Source organism: Pristis pectinata, chromosome 17 (assembly GCF_009764475.1).
Source record: "Pristis pectinata isolate sPriPec2 chromosome 17, sPriPec2.1.pri, whole genome shotgun sequence".
NCBI lineage: Eukaryota > Metazoa > Chordata > Chondrichthyes > Rhinopristiformes > Pristidae > Pristis > Pristis pectinata.
This window is the reverse complement of record NC_067421.1, coordinates 40,261,647-40,283,410: the sequence shown is the minus strand read 5'-3', so window position 1 is coordinate 40,283,410 and position 21,764 is coordinate 40,261,647. Positions and strand designations below refer to the sequence as shown.

Here is a 21,764-nt window from a genome sequence, read left to right as displayed (position 1 = left end):
ATATTGTTACCCTCTTAGAGACTCTTAGTAAAGTTGGTCAGAATTGAAGGCACGTTAATTGATCTGATTTGGAGACCTGCTGAGCAACAGAATACTAGTGAGTCAAGATAATAGGTAGTGTTAAATTGTCAGGGTGTGACTGGTGAAAAGTTTCCCCTCTATACCCTATAATATAACCACATTCTTCTGGTGACCAGAATCTGTAGAACTCTTGCCTAGTTCTGGCATGGCTTCCCAGGACTTCTGTGCCTCAACCAATAAAGAAAACTGTATGAAAATCAAAGAACTGCAGATGCTGGAAATCCGAAATAAAAAACAGAAAATGCTGAAAACAATCAGCAAGTTGGGCAGCATCTGAGGAAAGGGAAACACTTAAAGTTTCAGTTCGAAGACCTTCTCGTGCTGCCTTAGCCACTTTATCTATTCATCCTACAGTCTCCAGGGATTTCATTTGGAATTTGGTCAGATGCCTTCTAAAATCCATGTTAGTTGCAACAAATTGTTCATTGTTTCTTATTATTTCCTCAAAATCTACAGCCATGTTTAATAAGCTTCCATGACAAGCTTAATTCTTTTATTAATCTCTTTATCTTATCCTCTTGATAAATATTTTATGCTGCTGCTTAGAATGTCTTCCAGTAATTTGCCCACTATTAATGTAAGCCTGCTAGCATATATAAGTACTCAATTATGCTTTTCTCCCTTTTTTAAACTACTTTGTCACGTTAGCAGCTTTCTATCATTGTGTCTGAGGAGACTGATATATGATGGTTACTATTTTACTATTTCCTCCTTGGTGTTCAATGACTAGGCAATCTAGGTCTGGCAAGTTATCTCAGTAGTCTTCATACTTTTACCATTTCTAATGTTTCGTACTCTTCATCTATAACAACGTATGGATAGTTCCCTGCTTTTTTTGAAGACAGACAAAATGCATTAATTTAAAGATGACAAGCTTCCACAAAAGTTATGTTTTTGGAGTTGAGTAAACATTAATCTTTTATTAATTCCACTCTTTTCACATGGTTTGAAAAAAGAATCGGAGCACTCAAAAAGGCCAATATGGTAGTAGCCTTGAGTAAAAGTTTTTTTTTGGATACAGTTGTGTGAAGCACTGATTTGACAGCTCCAAGTACTATAAGCAGATCTGGATACCACACCTCAGGAAGGTTATATCGTTCTAGGATGAAGGTCAATGTAGGTTTTCCAGAATGTAGCTTTTCCACCTGGACTTGTGTTAAGACTGCACAAACTAGGATTATATTCTCGAAAATTTAGAAGGTTAATGGATGACTTGATTAAAACTTTCAGGATATTGGGAGGGGCAGACAGCATAGGTAAATCAAAACCATTTCTGTTTGTTAGGGAGCTATGAAGGCTCATGATCCTCTATCTAAAATGGAAGGCCAGAATCCTTTCATTTTAAGTGACCCCTAAAGTGCTGAAACTGAGAGAAGGAAAAAAAACGGTAAAAAAACTGTTCCATGTGAATCAATTCTTGAAGAAAAACTTCTGGTTTCTGCTTGGAGATTTGAAGGTTCAGCATTTGGGAGTTCATCTCTTGCCATTCTGCCATTGTTCATTGATGCTCTTAAGGGATGCATCTTCGCTCTGTAGCATAGCTGGAAAACCACATTGGCATTACTTACTGCAAATCACAAATTTACTGGAAAAAAGGGGGAACCTTGGATTGGAAAAACATGACCATACAAATTAGGAGCAGGAGTTTGTCACTCAGCCCTGTGAGCCTATTTTTCCATTTCAAAAGATTATAGCCAATTATAACCTTAACTCCACATTCCTACTTAAACATCTGATAACTTTCACCTTGGTTATCAAGGATCTATCTAGCTGTACCTTAAAACTGCTACCACCTTTTAAGGAAGAGAGTTCCAAAGACTTGTACTCTTTATTAAATAGGCCTCCCTTCATTTCCGCAGTGGCCTCTAGTTCGAGGTTCTCCCCACCTCTCTACATCCACTCTTTTCAGATACCTCAGGATCTTGTATGTTTCATTGGTCACTTCTCACTTTGTTAAATACCAGCAAATACTGATCAAGCCTGTCCAACCTTTCCTTGCATTGACTTTGTCTGATTATCCTTCCAAGTGCCTTGCTATAATTTTTTCCATGACTGATGTTAAGCTAACTGGCCTGCAGTTGCCTGTGTTCTCTCTCCTTATGTTTTTGAATATAGAAGTAATATTCACAATTTTCCAATATAATGGACCCTTCCCTGAATCTGGAGAATTTTGGAAAATTAAAACCATTGCATGCCTATCTGACTAGCCATTTCTTTTGAGGTCTTAGGATGAAGCATTAAATGGCTTGTACCTGAACATTTGATATGGCTATTCAAGAATAAAACAAGTGTGTATATAATTAATTTAGACTACATTATTTACCAGTGTCCTGGAGTCATTGCTGTTGATACTGATGCACATAGAGTGCTTGAGGTACTGAGGTTATAAAGCATGCGTGGGTGCACATTTTAAATTCTCCTTGTCCCACAGCAATTCTTCTGAATGCATTTAAAACCAAACGAAATAAATGCTCTAGAAGGGAACACACAAATGTACTATAAAACCAAAGGCATCATTGAAGCCAGGGGGCAACAGCATTTCATTAAATTCCTCTGTGTGCTGCATACTTTAAAATTCACACTTAGTTTTAAATATTTGATTTTCCAGAGATGATGTCCTTTCCATTTTCATCTTTTCATTTATAATGTGTTTACAGTAGTTTCTTTTTTACCAAGCAAACTGATTTGCGTAAGTTGAGAGTTATGCACAATCTGTTTCAATTATTCATAGAGTCATAAGGACAGATTCAGGCCCTTGAACCCACCATGTCCATGCTGACCATCAAGTAGCCATCTATACTAATCCCATTTATCAGCAGTTGGTCCGTAGCCTTCTATACCTTGGGAATTCAAGTGCTCGTCTCGATACTTAAATGCTGTCAAAGTACCTGCTTCCACCACTCCCTCAGGTAGTGTGTTCTAGATTCCAACCACCTGGGTGAAACTGTTCTTCCTCAGATTTCCCCCACCAGCCCGTGTCCCCTGCCCCCCCCCCCCAAAAACCCAAAACCTATGCCCTCTGGTTTTAGACACCTCTGCTTTTATCTATTCTATCGATACCTCTATATTTTTGCATACCTTTATCAGCCTCCTCTGCTTCAAGAAAAGTAAACCCAGCCTATACAGTCCCTCCTTATAACTGAAACATTCTATTTGAGTCATCATCTGCACCCCCTCCAGTGCAATCATATCTTTCAATAATGTGGCACCCTGAACTGTGTTCAATACCCCAGCTGTGGCTTAACCAGTGTTTTATAAAGTTGTACCATGACCTCTGCTCGTATATTTCAAGCTGCAGCTAATGAAGTCAAGTTTTCCATATGCTGCCTTCACTACTTTATCTATTTTTGCTGTCACCTTCAGGAATCCTGGGCTTGTGCACCAAGGTCCCTCTGTTCCTCAATACTCCCCAGAAACCAACCATTCATTATGTCTCTCCTACCCTTATTAGTCCTCAAAGTACATCAGAGTCAACAAAATAAAACATTTTTAAATAACAATTAATTCAAAACTAATATTTAATTCAAAAAATAAAATTTCTGGTATTAATAAGCATAGAATTGGCCAGAAGCAGCTGTCCAGTAGCAAGCCAGGCCTGCTGACCAGGCAGGTCTGGCTTGCTACTGGACACATATTTATCTGTGATAAGTATGAAGTTACCTTTAGTGGATCCCTCTTAAACTTGCACCCTCAGCCAGTCCACTCATCCATGGCAAGGCACTGTGACGTGCTGTCGTTGTGGAGTGTGCAAGAAAGCCTACAACACCAATGGAAAATATTTTGACAGCTGGCTAAGCAAGCCCCTTGGCTTAGTTGGCGGTCAAACTTGGAGCAACAGGCAAAAGCATTGAAAAATTATTACATATTGGTGCAAACAATTATGTTTTTAAAATTAAAGTATTTGAAAACAAAACGAACATTAAAAACTGATCAATTAGTTCAAAAAGTATAAATTAAACTATACTTCGCTCCCCCACAGCTATGCTTCTCCATTCAAATGCATGATTCTCTACTCCCATGATGGTCCAACCAAAGGCGTATTTAGTGGGTAGGTCTCAAGTTCAGGCTCCACCACTAGAGTCTGCGTTCTCGGAAAATTGCTGGTGAACTTCTACGTCCATGTAGGATTCCCAGGTTGGAAGGAGCAGAAGAATGCTTACGGTTTCCCATTAGATCTGGCCAGTTGAGTATTGATCCTGTACCCTTCCCATGCTATGAAGTGTCTTATTGACTGGAATCTAATATTGAGCATCATGTATACTGTTCACAATTTATAAACCTGCTTTAGGATTCAGCTTAGTGGCTGTTCCATTTGATCCATCTAGTTCTGTGCTAATAATCCACTTCAATTCCATCAGTTGGAACAGACCTAGAATTTGATTCTTTCCAGGCTATGCCATTGTGAATATAAAAGCATTTGTTCTTTAAAAAGTGAACTTTAGAATTTGTAGTATGTGATTATATAAAATTAGCTTACAGAAGATTTTTGAAATGCAATGTTTAACACCTTGAAGTTAGCAGATTATTGAAGAAAAATTGCAATGTTGTAATAAATAAGTCACTCAAAATCATTGGTTTTAACATGAAAAAATGTGAATTTAACTGAATCAGATAATAGTCTGAAAATTCTACTATGATTTCGAACTGCAGCAAGTGTTCAATAAGGGTTGTACCTTAATTTAAGATTACAATATCCAACTTGTTGCTAAACCATTTTACAAACTCTGACACACATAGTACAATTTAAGAATAGTAGGTCTCCCTGTGTGGCTGGCTGAGTATACTGGTGTTCCTGGTGGATTTGGAACAGAATTTTTAAACATTCATTTTTCAATATGTGTACATTGCTGCCAAACCCAGCATTTATCACCCACCGCTTTCTGTCCTTACAAAGATGACGGAAAGCTACCAACTTGAAATCTGGTGAAATAATTCTCACAGCGCAGTGGACTAAGGAATTCCAGGTGTTAGACCAAGTGACAATGGAGCACAAGCAATATATTACCAAGACAGGATAATGTGCAAGTTGGAGGGGAACCTGTGCCTCGTATGGTGTTTGCCTGCCCCTGCTGCCCTCGTTTTTGATGGTTGAGGTCATGGATTTGGGAGGTACTGTCAGCGAAGCATAGACAAGTAGCAGCAGTATTTTTTTCGGAGATGATACACACTGCATCAATCATATGCCATTGGTGGAAGAAATTAATCTTTAGGGTTGAGATTGGAGTGCTAGTCAAACACTATGCTTTGGCCTGCATGATGTATATCTTGAGTGTTTTTGGAACGTGTATACTTTTTTAAAGTACCAGAAATTTCTCAAGGAATTGAAAATAGGAAGGAAGTTTTCTAAGTGAAAATAATAATGTTTAAGTGTAATAACAACAATTTTAATAATAATAGAATAAGTGTAATAATTTTTAGAGGAATAATGTGCTGCTTCCACTCAAAGAACAAAAAGGTGTAAGCCCAAAGGGATGGAGAGAGTGCAGTTGGAAATTTTTGCAATCTAGCGCATTTCCTGTCTTTCTACTGAGAGTGTGTTCTGCTTAATCTCAATCACTCAGCTCGCATGGTGCATTTCATCTGAATTGTTCATTGAATATAACATTTAATACAAAATGAGAGAAAGTATAGAATGCAGGCCTTAACCATAAATTAGAAATGGGACTCAAGCTGTCAAAATTTTGTCCCAAGTCGATGTGGGGTTTGGGATTTACTTGAAATACTGCTTCCCTCTTATCCTTGAGTACATTGTGACAGCAGATCACCAATATGACCCCATTAAGGCAGCTTAATTGAACCTGACAATTTGGTTCCTTTAAACAGCTTTCAGTATTCAGATGAGATGTGAGTTGAATAATTTATCACGTTTTCAAAATAGTGTTTTGATGTGTTTTTTAAAAAGTCAATCCAATGGTAATTGCTTAAAATTGTATTGAGACAGAAAAAAATTGTAACAAATCCAAGGGTTAAAAAACATATCAAAACGGGAATTTGATGTTTTAATTCCCCTGTGATTTGATTTAAAGTTTCATTCACAGCAATTGTACTTCTACAGTGATGGTAGGTATGGAATTCCAGAATTTTGACCAGCATAAATGACAGAACAATATGCAAGTCCAAATCAGGTTAATATAAATCAAAGGTGTCATGTAATGTCACCTTGCTCCTTGGAGCACCAGGGCTTAGGAAGCACTGGTGCAGTAACCTTAGTTAAGTTTCCTTCCCATGTCACGACATTACTTTCCCTGCCTTAGTCCACAGAGATACCTCAGTTAGCTGTATCTTGTTGATTTCTTTCAATTGTTACCATCTAGGATAATTTTTCCTTCTATTGAAGAAACTTTTGACAAAAAACTAAAACAAAGTTCTCCCTTTCTCCTCTTTATATTGGCTGTCTCCACTCTCAGCCCTGATGTAGGGTTTCGACCCAAAACAATGACAGTTTCTTTCTTTCCTCTGCTGCTGAACCTACACAGTTCCTCCAGCAGATTATTTGTTGCTCCAGATTCTAGCATCTGCCGTCTCTTGTGATCAGCTACAAAATGTGCTTTATTACAATTTGCAGCCATTCTAATATATTCCTCATTATACCAGTACAACTAGTTACCAGGTGACGAAAGAAGTGATTTATGTGTATGCTCAAAACTTCCTTGACAAAGTGCCACTGACTCAGGAACCCATTGCCCATAACCACATAAGGTGGAGGAGGACTATTTGAGTTGGTATTGAGAGCATTGAATCCATGCAGCAGGAGCACACGAGCCCTGCATAAGCTGCCGAAGGAGTACATTGCCTCTCAAACTACCCATTCACCCGTCCCATCAGCCACCTTCTGCCCCATCTGTGAAAGAGTTTGTGGTTCTCACATTGGGTCACCTCAGAACCCAAAAACCCAGTGTGAAAAGCAAGTCATCCTTGATCCTGAGGAAGTGCCTTAGAAGAAAATTACATTCAAGCTATAGGATCAACCCTAGTTCAGTGAAGACTGCGGGAGGGTGCACAGGCAGTAGCATCTAGAACACCTAAAAATGAGCTGACAACCCAGTAAAGTTGCAGCACAGGATTACGGGTGTCCTAAGCAACAAAATCAAGATACAGTGGATGAGAGAAGCAATTTCACAACCACTGAATCACATCAAAACCCTGCAGCCCTGCCAAATCAAATCATGAATGGTGATGGACAATTAAACAGCTAATCGGAGGAGGAGGTTCCAAGAACATCCCCATCCTCAACAATAGCATGGCCTAACACAAGCACTCAAGATGAAGCCAAAGTTGAATGGATGTTTCACTTCGACTTCCTCCTGAGAACCCACCATCAGAGGTTGAAGTTGAGTTTATTGTCATATGCACAAGTACATTTATGCACAGGTGCAATGAAAAACTTGCTTACATCACAGGCACAGGGCATCAGATACACAACATTCACAAGAAAGATGTAAATTAGCTAATTTGATTTGCTTTGGGTGATGTATTTAAAAAAAAATTACCTGGGAGCACTGGAACAAAGGGCATTGGACCAGACAACTACATAGCTTGTAGTATAGAAGACAGGTGCTCCAGGACTAACCACACCTCTAGTCAAGCTGTTCTAGTCCAGTAACACCACTGAAAATTGCTCAGGTATTCCTGATCACAAAAAGTAGGGCAAATCAGTCTACTCTCAATCATAAGCAGAGTGATGGAAGGTATCGCGGAACAAATGCTGTTAAGTGCTACTCGTACATCAGCTACCCAGTTTGTTTTTTCCAGGATCACATAGCATCTTTTAGCTGTTTCATCGATGATCTTCCTTCCACTTTATAATCAGTGGTGTGAATGTTTGCTGGCAGCTGCACAGTGTTCCATTGCATTCACAGTACCAGAGAAAATGAAGCATCTTTGCCTTCCTGAAGCAAGACGTAGGTAACATTCACACAAGGACTGAAGAGTGGCAAGTAACAGACCGTTGAAGTGCCAATGATGATTTCTATCTCGTCTAACCACCTCCCTCTGATGTTCAATGGTATTAAGTCAACTAGTTTCCCCATCATCAACATCCTGGGGATCACCTATCGACCAGAAATGCATCTGGACAGGCAATGCATATACTGTGGCTATAATAACAGGCCAGATGCTGGGTATCTCAAGATTACTAACTGGAGCTCAACTGACACTCTGAAGCCTTTCCACCACTGCAAGGCACATATCAGGAACATGATGGAATACTCAAAACTCAACACCATCCAGGGCGAAGCAGCCTACTTGATTGGTATCATAAGTATACATTCTCTCCACCAATGTCATACCATGGCTGCAGTGCATTGAAAGCTTGCATCCAAAAAAATGAATTTAAATTGTCACAGAATAAGCAGAAAGCTTTTCACATCTGGCACATGTCCTTGACTTGTGGCATAATAGCTGATTTAGACAGTAGGGGGGAGAAAACAACTGATTCTGCCATTACCTGATTTGTCATGCATCACCTGATTTTGTTGCACCACCACCCTGCCAGCAGATCAGTCTTAGCAAGCACAGGAGTCATTTGGGACTCTTGTGTGAGCACATTAACTCCTGAACAGTTCAGCATTCACTTTGAGGTCTTATGGGAGAATTCCATAAATTTCTGCATGATATTGGCTGGCAGCTAACACCAGTGTAAGGAAATACCAGTTGGAGTCTGTCTTTAAAAAGGCTAGGTTAATGAGAAAGTTAAATGGAGGACAGGAAAGAATGCAGAACACACTTTGGTCTAAATTGCTGTATGGATTTATTTGTTCCCAGCAACAAGCTACTTTAAAGGCATATGAAAACAGAGAATGCCGAAAGCATTTAGCATAGACTGTCAGATAGGTGCCACCTATTGTGTCCAAACAGGAGCAGGCAAGAGGCTTCAAACTGATTTGATCCATTTAAGTCTGTTATTACATCAGCCTCAATTTGAAATCATTTATACAACATTGAATTCTCTGAGCATCATGGTCACCTGGGGTCACTTAATTATTTCACTGTTGGGTTAGCTCCGAGGTAGTTGAGGGTGTAACATTTCATTATCTTACCAATAGCTCATTTGATCAAGGCTGTGCATAAGTGACCAATGCAGACCAGAAGGTTCAATCTCTAGTCTGCATTTAACTAGTTAATTTGTGCTGTAGTTGCAGTAGTACACCCATTCTTAATGGTTTTGCAGCATCTGGTTTTGAAACTTGTTCATTTGAATGCCTTAAGGGTAGGATGGGAGTTAACTGCATTTGCCCCACAATCAAACAGATAACCAGTGCTCATGCCTTACATTACATGAAAGGCCACTTGCATGAGGGGTAGAAGCGTGCCGGCAGCCATGAAACCATATCCTAGCAAACTGATCACTATAACATGTCCCAAAGGGCTTTGGAACCTGTGATATACTTTTTAATCAGAGCTGGAAATCTGGAGCAACACACAGGAGCTGGAGGAACAGCAGGTCAGGCAGCATCTATGGGCTGGAAAGAGGGGAGGTGGCCAGTATAACAAGGTGGAGGGAAGGGGTGGAGCAAGAGCTGGTGGATGATAAGTGAATCCCGGTGGTGGGGAGTTGATAGGCAAGTGAGGAAGGGGGAAGAATAGGAATGAAGAAAGAAGCTGGGAGGTGATAGGTGGAAGTGACAAAGGGCTGTTTTAAATATAGCCAGTGTTTTAAATGTAAGAAATTTAGCAACCAGTTTCTGTACAGTAAGCTCCTACAAACAACAAAGTGATAATGGCTAGATAATTGAATTTGAGGGTTAAGTCTTCGCTGGGACAGGTAGAGAACTATCCTGATCTTCAGAATAGCACATTGACTTTATTCACACATGAGGGATCACACATCTCATCTGAAACATGGCACCTCTGATCATTGAGGACTTCCTCAATACCACACTATACATCCATTTTAATTTTGTGCTTGGGTCTCTAGAGTGGGTTTTAGCTCACCACCATCAAACTCAGAGGCAGTCCAACATGTGAGATTAAATCTAAATTGACAAACAATAGAAATTCTGTTGCTTTGATGAAATAAGCTGTGTTGAATATTTATGACACATGTCATCCTTCCCACCTTTCTCCATCTATTATGGTAACTGGGATTGTGATCTTTCTAATTGCATAAAATATGCTGCCAAATTCTTCCTGCATTACTTATAATGTATGTAGCGTTGTTTCTTAGGCCTTTGTTTTTACACAGTGCTCTCCATTTGCACAATAAAATTCTTTCAACATGATTTTGTTTTTTAAGAAAATTTTAAATGGGGAGGGGAATGGTAACTTAAAGAACAGGAATTACTGTACTCATGGTGGTTTCCTCTTACAAGCAAGGTTGCTTTTTAGTTTAAATTTAAAATCCTGTTCTGATTTCTTGTCCAAAGACTTGCTTTGGAAAGGCAAGTTGACAAAAAGTCAATACTAAGCTGTCTGAAACTGTAAATATCCATTAAGGTTTCCCTCTGGACAAAGCAACTGAGCCCCCTCTCTGTGTAGAGCTGCTAACCTACATAAGATCACATCAGGGATTGACAAATAATTTGACAGGTCAAGGTTACTGTTTCAGGTAGTGGAAGCCAACAGTCTCTGGGTCGCTCATGTTTCAATATGAGCAATCAAGGAACCAGATGTTATGTGTGTTTATTGATTTGAAAGTGGATATGTTGCCCTTTCAGTCTGAACTTTGCCTTCCCTGTTAAGGGATGCAATTTGCAGTTTTGTATCACCATTCATAGCAGTGTCTCTTTCTTAGTGGAACCCCTTGAACATGTTGAAACTTCCTTTGTAGGTTTGTCAGTAGAAGTGAATTAAATTTAAATTTAATTGCAGACTCAAAAGACACCTGGGAAAAGATGAATGAAAGGCAACCCATTTGATTTGTGTGGTGCTTATGGAATGATTCCTTGATCGATCTGAATTAGAATCTATTGCATTTCATTTTTGAAGTAATCACTTGCACTGGTTTCTTAATTTTTTTACCTTTGCCTGCATGGTTCATTTAGACTTCTTGTTACAGAAATTATTTTTATTTATAATTGAATCATGTTATTAACCTACTTTGGTCTCTGTTCAGAGTACCATATCAGTTTAAATAACTCAATGTTTTTTTTTGTTGTGACACTATGCTTTCACCAAAACTTTTCCCTCTCCAAACCCCATGCTCACAGACCCTGCCAACAAGCATCACCCATTCTCCTCTCCATTTTGAGTGGAATCATAAGGTTTGCAATTCTAGCAATTTACTGTTGAATTGATGCAGGTTTCACCAGTAACTAAAATGCAAAATTCAAATATGAATTTTGACTGTAATTGCCAAGTTATTGTGCATCAATAACTTCATAGGATGCTCAGCATAACGCTTTACAGCGCCAGAGACCCGGGTTCAATTCTGGCCACTGTCTGTAAGGAGTTTGTACGTTCTCCCTGTGTCTGCGTGGGTTTCCTCCGAGTGCTCCAGTTTCCTCCCACATTCCAAAAAGACGTACGGGTTAGGAAGTTGTGGGCATGCTGTGTTGGTGCCGGAAGCGTGGCGACACTTGCAGGCTGTCCCCAGAACACTCTGTGCAAAAGATGTATTTCACTGTGTTTCAATGTACATGTGACTAATAAAGATATCTTATCTACAAAAGAATTACATTTCCACATTGTTCCTCTCTTTAATTTTCTCTTTTGAAGCAAGTATATTTCTCTTTAACATAACTTTGACTCTGTTTGAATGTATATGTTGCAGAGAATGTCCTTATCAGACCAGTCTCTATGTGAAGAAACAAAGCCTTTAGTTATATTTTAAAATGTTGCCTCAAAGCTTCCTCGCCAGTCATTGCAAATAATCTATCACTATTTATCCTATCGTAATCCTTCAGAACTTAGAATACTAGAGCAAGGAACAGGTCCTATGACCCACAATGCCTTTGTCGACCATGATGCCAATTTAAACTGCACATCTGCCTAAACGTGTCTATATCCCTCCATTCCCTGCCTGTTCATTTGCCTGTCTAAATGGCTCTTAAAAGCTGCTATCGTATCTGCTTCCTCCACCACCTCCCCTGGCAGCAAGTTCCAGGCACCAACCAGTCTCTGTGTAGAAAAAAAACTTGCCTCCTTTAAACTTTTCCCTTCTCGCCATTAAAGCTATTCCTTCTACCATTTGACATTTCCAGCCTAGGAAAAAGAGTCTGACTATCTATGCCTCTCAATTTTATATACTTTACAAAACTGAACTCTCATCAGATTACTTTTCTCAATTTTGTCAAAATTGAAAATCACTTTTTGATGCTTTACCTAAAAATTGTAGCTCCTTTACCCTTTAATTTCCAAGTGAATCCATGCTGGATCTAATTTTTAAGCTCTTCCTATTAAGATCCTTTATTAGTGCAAAGTTAAAATTTCCTTTTATAAACTTTTATAGTTTGACTCATTTGTATTGCTACTTAATGTATTGGGACACCACAATCCTCCTCCTCCATCATGTTTTTACATAATTCAAAGGGTATATTTTCTTCCCTTGGTCTTGTTTCCAAATTCCTTCATAATATTTCAAATTGGATTTCCTCTCTCATCCATCTCTACAACTCATTCACTCACCCAAATTTGCCTGTCATCTTTTGCAACCTTTTTCACAATTTGATATTGTCATGTTTCAATATTCCTCTCTGAGAAACTGGCCAGATCAATCATAAATATTTTCAGCCTAACGTTAGTAACTTATGGAAGGTGCCACTTTATCTTTTCAGTGGCAAAACAGCCTTGTATCTACTGCTCTTTGCTTTCTACCTTAAACCACTTCTCAGTCCAGGTAACAGCATTCCTATAATTTCTGAAACCATTATCCTTGTTACAAGCTTTAACACAGTACCTAATCAAATGCTTTTTGAAAATCCATAAGCTATATTCATTTCTTTTGGTGATCTTTTTGTTCTTTTAAAAGCACTCCACAAGGTTCAATAAGCAGGAGCTGCCTTTCAGAAATCCTATATAAAGTCTCAGTAACTTTTTAGTACTTTGCTTGGATAATTACATCCACTTGCTGCTGGTGATTCTACAATCCTAATTGTCACTTGGTTTATTATTGTCACTTGTACTGAGGTACAGTGAAAAACCTGTCTTGCATACCAATCGTACAGGTCAATTCATTACGCAGTGCAGTTACATTGAGTCAGTACAGAGTGCATTGATGTAGTACAGGTAAAAAGAATAACAGTACAGAGTAAAGTGTCACAGCTACAGAGAAAGTGTAGTGCAATAAGGTGCAAGGTCACAACAAGGTAGATCGTGAGGTCATAGTCCATGTCATCATATAAGGGAACAGTTCAATAGTCTTATCATAGTGGGGTAGAAACTGTCCTTGAGCCTAGTGGTACATGCCTTCAGGCTCCTGTATCCTCTACCCCATGGAAGAGGAGAGAAGAGAGAATGTCCCGGGTGGGTGGGGTCTTTGGTTATGCTGGCTGCTTCACCAAGACAATGAGAGGTAAAGACAGAGTCCAAGGGGGGAGGCTGCTGTCCATGATGCGCTGGGCTATGTCCACAACTGTCTGCAGTTTCTTGCAGTCCTGGGCAGAGCGGTTGCTGTACCAAGCCATGATGCATCCAGATAGGATGCTTTCTATGGTGCATCGATAAAAGTTGGTGAGAGTCAAAGGAGACAAACCAAATTTCTTTAGCCTATGTAGCTCTATTTGTGAAGACTATTTCATCTATGTCATTACTTTGCTCTCAAGTTTGCCTTCCCTTTGCAGTTATACTTAGATCTTGATTATACTTGTACCACCAACAAACCAATAGAAGACCTTTTTTTTTGCTTTTTCTTCTCATACTCCTTGCTAATTTTTTTCAAATATAACTTGTTGGTGCTTGTACATTCATTTCAAATACAGTGCAGAATAATTGTTTGATCTCTGCAACACTCCAACTTTTAATGGGTTTTGATGATATCTTTGATTTTTGACATCCTCATGCTTGAGTAAACTTAATTTATGGTATGTAGATCTATTTGCAGGTTTGCCACATAATTGGGAAAGCGTACTTTTGTAGTATAACCTCAGTTGTTTTTCTGTTAAATATCTTACTTTTCCCTTTTGTATTTCTGCACTAAGCCTAAAAATGCTGGGTTTACTGCTTCCTATCTGTCCCTGATTGTTGCCTTGTTAACACATTTTATCACTGGCCAGGGAACTACTTTTCTGAAAAAACATACCTCTAGTACGTTAGAACATTCTGTTTAGATAAAAATTGTCAGTTATACTAATAGTAGGCAGCAAAATAGAGAAAATATGAAAAGGGTCAAAACTAAAGGTTCTTTATTTGAATGCAATAAACATTCATAACAGGATTACAAATAGAGATGAAAGGATTTAATCTAATAGCTGTTGCATAGACATGGTTGAAAGGTGAGCCAAGGCTGGGAACTGAAAACACCCTGATATTCAGAAGGAAAGACTGAATAACAAAGGAGGTGATGTGAATAAGCTCTGATAAAGATTCTCTTTTTTTAAAAATAAAAGTAATGAGAGAGAACCTGTCAAAGTCGACCCACGCTTCTGTAAAAAAAATCAGACAACAGCAGAACCAAAGAACTTACGATTAATGCTTTATTAGCTTTCGCTAGCGGGAGTGGGAAAATACAGAGACAGTAAACCATGTAACTCTAACTCTATACCGAAACCCACTCAAAGAAGGCTCGGCTACAGCGTATTTTTATACCCTTTCTCGTGGGAAAGCTAGGTATAAAAACTACTTCTTCCCACTTGCACCTGCTATTAAAACTAGACATAACTAAATCACACCATGATGAGATCATTCTTTACCTTGAGAATCCTTTCACAGTGAGAACCATACTAAAAAGCATACTATTAACCCTTACACTGCCAGTCATTAACCCTTGTGTTCCCAGCTATCTTTCACAAACCTGACTGAAGAGATCAGTAAGTAGAATCAGTTTGACTGGAGTTGAGGAGCACCAAAAGACTGCAACGATAGCTATATTATTGGGCAAGCTATCAGCTAGCAAGTAATATCACATTGCAACAAAAGTAATGCAATAATTGTGATTTGAATTTTAATATCCTTTTTGATTATGGATAAGTTTGTGGAATACATTGATGTCAGTTTCCTGGAGTATAATGTGAAACAAGCCAGGAAACTGGTTTTATGTCATGAGACAGGATTCTTTAGCAATCTTGTGGTAAAGAATCCTTTAGAAAAGAATGATCACAACAAATTGGAACTTTGCATTCAGTCTGACTGAAAAAGCTGAAGTCTGAAGATAGTCTTGGCAGTTTCCTCCCACATTCCAAAGATGTACAGGTTAGGAAGTTGTGGGCATGCTATGTTGGCGCTGGAAGCGTGGCAACACTTGCAGGCTGCCCCAGAACATTCTACGCAAAAAGATGTATTTCACTGTGTGTTTCGATGTACATGTGACTAATAAAGATATCTTATAACTTAAAAGACAATTACATGGGTAATTTGGGACATTATTTTTTTTAATTTATTTGTTCATAAGATGTTAACACCCAATGGCAAAGCTGGCATTTATTGTCTATACCCAATTGTCCCTAACTTTAAGACATGGTTAAGAGTCAATGGCATTGGGAGGGGGAGGGGGGTGCAGGGGCACATCATGGACTGTATGTGGCCCAGATTCTTATATAGACTAGACCGGGTAAGGATGGCAGACTTGCTTCCCTGAAAATCACCAGTGAATCAGGTGGGTTTCTGGTTTCCGCAGCAATCGTCACTGAGTTTAGTTTTTTCATTTAGTAAATATGTCAGTGCATAAATGGTTGCAGACATTTAAAATGTGTTGCAGTGCTCAGTCAGTGTACATCAGCTATCCCTCAGGGTCAAGATCTTTGGCAAGTGTTTTTTATGGGTTCTTATGTGTCAGAGGAGTCAGGTCCTAGATGTGCAGCCACGTTGGTAATGATTACAGGTAAGATAAGATAAGATATCTTTATTAGTCACACGTACATCGAAACACACAGTGAAATGCATCTTTGCATAGAATGTTCTGGGGGCAGCCCACAAGTGTCGCCATGCTTCCAGCGCCAACCAAGCATGCTCACAACTTCCTAACCCATACATCTTTGGAATGTGGGAGGAAACCGGAGCACCAAGAGGAAACCCACGCAGACACGGGGAGAAAGTACAAACTCCTTACGTACAATGGCCAGAATTGAACCCAGGTCGCTAACACTGTAATAGCGTTACGCTAACCGCTACAGTACAGTGCCTGCCCTGATATTCAGGAGGAAAGACTGAATAGAAAAGAAGGTAGTGCTAGAAAGGTTAGGTCATCATTGCAATGAGACATTGTCTTTCCCTTTTGATTTTTATTTTCTGAAACCAGGGCAAGCTGTTTCCTCAAAAACACTCAGCAAGTTTTTGTTAGGCAGTTGTATTCTGGGCTACTGTTTGGGCTACTGTTTTTCAGTGTGTGATGTTCATGCTGCGTGTTTTAAAGTTTGTCTGGAGAGGGTCTTTAAAACATCTCTATACCCCCACCATTAGTGAGTTGGGCATACAACAGTTGTTTTGATGAGGAGGCAGTGCCCACTCCACCTTAATTGATGTTGGGTAATCAGGGCCAGACCTTGTACTGATGCTCATTCCAGGCCTTTCAGATATTTTCTATAAGTCATCCAAGTCTTGCAGTCTTAGTAGAAAGTTGGGATTATCATTGCTTGATGAGCTAAAAGTCTGATATGTATTCTAATATAGCTGTTATTGAAAACCCAGCAAAACAGTCTGCCAAAGCCAAGATGGCACAATTGATTTGGTGTTGAATCTCAGCATCTTTTTTGGCCCTCTGGGGGAGAGAGCTATCAAGGTGGTCAAAGTGTTTTACATTTACATTTCTTCATTGTCAATATAGACCTTGTTTGCTGGGTCTGATGATAGTACAGGGAATAGGGTAATTGTGAACTCTTTGTTTTGCCTATGTTCAAGGTCACCCTTGGCTGTTCTAAGTTCCAGAAAAATTAATAAGGGCTGTTTCTAAGACCACGGTTTAGCTTCTAAGACAAGGTTTAGCCTTGTAGCAATCTTTATCAAATCATCCTTTTTTGCCACCTCCAATCCCTTTTGGGTTGGTGACTCCAAAAATGCCTTAATATCCATTACTGCTGGTTTCCACACACACAAGCCAATTAAAAAGAATTTATCAGACCTCCCTCAGAAATCTTTGGATTGAATCTCGAACAAATCTCGTCAATCTGGGGTACAATCCCAGACGACACTCGTTAACCTTGGGAACGATCCCGGACGAGCCCCCAATTTTGTCACAAACCAGCAACAAAAGAAACACACTGAGCATGATTTAGTGTTAAAAACTATTTTATTAATCACTACTTATGATAATACGTAAAATAAAAGTAAAAATGTTAGTATGTTAGAATTCAAGAATGTTAAACCTTGAACGTTAACCCCAAAACTAAACTCTTCATGTGTGTGTGTGTGACAAAGTCCAAAACTCCCAGTTCCGGAATGGTTCTTAAAGTTCAGTTCCGCAAGCCATAAGGTGAAACATGAGCAAGGGCTTCTTCAACAACCACCGTTGTCTGAAGATAAGATGTAGATGTAGAAAAACATAGAGAGAGTACATACGAAATCCAAATGTTCCACGATGGAACCCAAACGACACTCCAGTGTTTACTCGGTAGTGACTTCCTCACCCCGAAAAGCATCCGAACCATGGTCGTCCACACACAAATACCTGTTTCCCTCTACAGGTCAGCAACAAAGTGAACTCCACCGGATTACTTCCAACTTCCATACATGGATTTCTATGGCAAACACAGTTATTGTTTCTCATCCATCGATAGAGAAAACAAGCAGGCTGGTGTCTCTCTCCCTTCTCTCTCTCTCCTTCTTCTTCTTCAACAACGTCATTACGTCCTTTATCTTCTATTGACGTAAGCACGCCCCACACACACATACACACACACTCTCTATCTTAAAGGGACTTTCACTGAGTCCATAACAGACCTTCTTTCAGTATGCAAATACAGTGCAGTCTGTGTACTAGAGTTAAATCACAGCTGCCTATCATTACTTGATTCTAGAATGGAGGTAAGAGAGGTTGAAGAGTTTGCTATCTGTCTACTGTTTTATCCTAATGTTCTGTGGCAGATGGTCTTGGATTAATGTTTTTGTAGTTGCTTGGAAAGCTGAGAAGAAGATGGGTGCCAGTACACCAATTTGGATGGCAAAGAGTTCAGAAGTGGATCACTACACAGGATGGAGGCAGTTATGTTTTTTTTTCTTTTTAGATCCTAGCATAACCACAAAAGTTTATACCTCTATGAACTTATGAACAGTAACCAATGCTTCATTTAATTATGCAGAGTAGTCTTAGTGTCAGTCCTGTAGGATGCTGATAACCAATTTCCATGCAGATCAGCTTCCATTAATAACAGCTATCTGTTTGTGGGTATATAACTAATTCCCTATCCAATCCAGTACCTTCCCTTCTCACAGGAATGAGTAATAGGGCATGAGTGTATCAGGAGCTAATCTGGGAGAGTGAGCACACCAGTGTCCAGGACTTCATGTTGTTAACACACTGGCAGTAAACCTTTTAGATGAGTTCAAATTTATGAGGAGTAGAAGATGGGGAGCAGTACACGAGAGCATTGGAATCATCGTCAGGAGGTATTGATGGGGATTTCAGGAGCACAGGCACTGAGGTGGGCAGAAATGAGTGATATGGAGACTGAAGTAGTTTTTTTTAAATGACTGAAACATAATGTTGAAGAGCTTAATTCTGCCCATGGAGTATTTGATTTTTTTGATCCAGCTTGTGGGGGGTGGGGTGGGGGGAGAGAATGGAATTGACATTTTGGGAACAGTCTTTTGGCTGAAGAAAGTAGCTGGGGAGCTAAATTCAGGAATTGTGTATCTGTCTATCCAACCATTTCTAATACTCATAACCTAACTTATCCATACACTTAATGTTACACAACAATTTTCTGGGGTCTAATTGGTCAATGATAACTCTATGATGGGCAGTCTTATTGCTCATTTGCACCTTTGTCATTAACCAGTTCATCCTCCAATTAAATTTCAGCCTGAGTGAGCAACATCTAGCCCAGTCTGGGATTGCCCAAAGCCTCATTTTCTAGCTCCAAGTCGTTTAAGAGTTACAACATTTTATCTTGTAAAGAAGTTGATCCCACCAAGATAATAGACTTTAAACAGATACAAGGAAAGCCTGGAACTGCAGTCCTGAAATAACATCTCATATACTTGGTCCCAATTTGCAAGAAATTCTGTATTAAAATCTATTGATCCATTTTGCAGGATTCAAATTTTGGATGAATCTAGGAAAAGGAAAAAATAGTGTGGCTTGAAATACAGGCACAAAGTAAATGTTTAGCTTTTTTTTCCTAAATCGAAAGTGGTATTGTAAAACAAGGTACTTCCCTTGCTGAAAAGACAAGGCATTTTCATGCCTTTGTGTTAACACAGTGCAGTTTAGCTCTCAGCTCATTTAATTTCTTCTCATGCATTTTACGTGGGTTCAAAACATGCTTTCTGTTATACACTCAAGCTGCTGCTTGTGTTCACTTTATAGCTTTCCAGATGTCTTGATATTTATGAAGCCTCATGCCAGCTTTCCTGATGGTGATTCTCATAGCTGCAATCTGTTGTTCCTACAGCAGACTGCTGGGAGATTACTGTAAAGTCTGCTGTATGTGTTCAAATTACTGTATTGTCTTAACAAGATTAGGGCAAGGATGCAGGAGAGCATCTTACACAGAGGTTTGCAACATCATGTTTATGTAAATATTTATTGCAAGGAGATGCTTCTATACAGTTTTTTAAACCAAATGTTTGACATTGGATCAGACATAGAACAGATGGCTGTTGATTTAGTCCCATTTTCGCAGTCAGGAAAGCGAGTCCTATTAAGTAGAAGTTTATATTCCTCGGCACTCAGCGTGAATCCCCTGAGAGCTGCACTTCAAGGAAGAAACAAAATCAAAATACACAACAGCATGCTGAAATTTTACTCTAGAACAGGGACAACGCTACCATAAAGAGAGCATAGCACAGTAATACTAAATATTATATTGAAAATTAATCTCGGCAATTCTTTACATATTTCCCTGGGTATTGGTATTCAATTTTAATTATCTAAAGGAGGCGGAGTGAAGTTATGAAAGGCCTTATCATCTCTTGATTTTTTTTCTTCTTTTTAAAAACAGTGCTTTTTATTCCACTTGTGTTTTTTTGCTTTTTATAATTTGTGTTATGAACACATGACCTAACATATTTAAACTAAATTTTCCCATGAAACTGGTTACTGAACGTGGAACTTGCTTGAGGGACTCACATGCAAGTTACCATGGGTTTGAATGGATCAGAATTAAATTTGTGGCTCAGATTGATGTCAGGCAGAGGTGTCTGATTCATGGGAGATTGACTCTAGTTCCATTGGTGTGAGCTCCACTTAAATAGAACTGTGACCAGTGGCAGAAAACTAAGCTATAGGCAGGGCTTTAAACTAATAAAGGTTGTTCAGGAGGTCTGGGCAGAGTTCAGGTGAGGGAAAATTTATAGATTTTAAAAGAATAGTCAACCTGAATCCCAGACTTCTAAAAGTACGCATAACACCATTATTTCAGGAGCTATGAAAAGAAAATACAGAGACTGTAGACCATTTTTCTGTTTTTGACCAAAATGCTGGAATCCATCATTATAAGCATGACAGTGGGCACTTTGAAAATAATATGATTAGATACAGTCCATACGGTGTTATGGAAAAAAGATGTTGATTGATAGACCCAAGTCTTTTTTTTGAGGATGTAACTTGCAAGTTAATAGAGAAGCAGGGGATGTAATATAACTCTATTTGCAAGTGGTGTCACAGAAGAACTGGTTGCCTAAGGCTCTTGTGATTAGGGATTGGTTAAAGAGCATAAAACAGAGGAGGAATAAATGAGTTTTCATGTTAGCAGATTGATACATGTTGGGTGCCACAAGGATAGGTACTGGAGCCTCAACAATTCACTATTTATGACATTTAAAAATATAAATGTGTAATGTTTCACTGCTTGCAAATGAACCAGTGTTTTATAGGAATGTAGAGCTGGGTATAGGTAAGGCAAGAACATGGGCAATATAATCTGTCAAATTGTGATGTTATTCATTTTATTTTTCTGTTCTTCCAACCATTGTTTTATAAATGTTGGTGTACCAAGGGACCTTTGGTATTGCCCTTCATGAGACTCAGAAAATAAACGTAAAGGTAAAGTCAGCAATTGGGAAGGCATATGGTACATTATCCTTAATTGCAAGGGTTTAGAGTACAAAATTAAGGACATCCTGCTGAGATTTTGGAGGGCTTTCATGAGATCATTCACAGAACTGGGTGGAGTTTGAATTTCCAGACATAAAGAAGGATGTATTTGCTTTGGAGCCAGTGTATTGTTGATTCCTGAGATGAGGAGTTTCTCCTATCTGGACTGAAAATTGACACATACTCACAAGTTTAGAAGAATGAAAAGCCTCTTTGAAACAATTAAGATTACAAGAGGCACTGGCAGGGTTATTGCAGAGAAGTTGCCTTTTTCATCTGGAAAGACTGTAACGGGGGGCTATAGTCTTGGGATAAGGGATAAGCTATTTAGAAACAAGATGAGGAAAAATATTATACAGGGAGTTTTAACTTTGGTACACAAAATCATTGAGTATATTCA

General features: G+C 39.0%; 1 protein-coding gene and 1 long non-coding RNA gene across 15 annotated transcripts in view; one reads left to right on the top strand and one right to left on the bottom strand.

Moving 5' to 3' along the window:
- fbrsl1 (fibrosin-like 1) overlaps positions 1–21,764 on the top strand; it is a 763,594-nt gene that overhangs the window by 668,129 nt on the left and 73,701 nt on the right. The gene's annotated exons all lie outside the window — the stretch shown is intronic.
- The window catches only part of LOC127579229 (uncharacterized), a 121,821-nt gene continuing 101,182 nt past the window's right edge, over positions 1,126–21,764 (bottom strand). Inside the window, exons 2-3 of the long non-coding RNA XR_007957647.1 lie at positions 3,742–3,838; positions 1,126–1,622 (exon numbers count right to left, since the gene is read on the bottom strand). This is a non-coding gene — a long non-coding RNA (uncharacterized LOC127579229). The remainder of the gene's footprint in view (positions 1,623–3,741; positions 3,839–21,764) is intronic.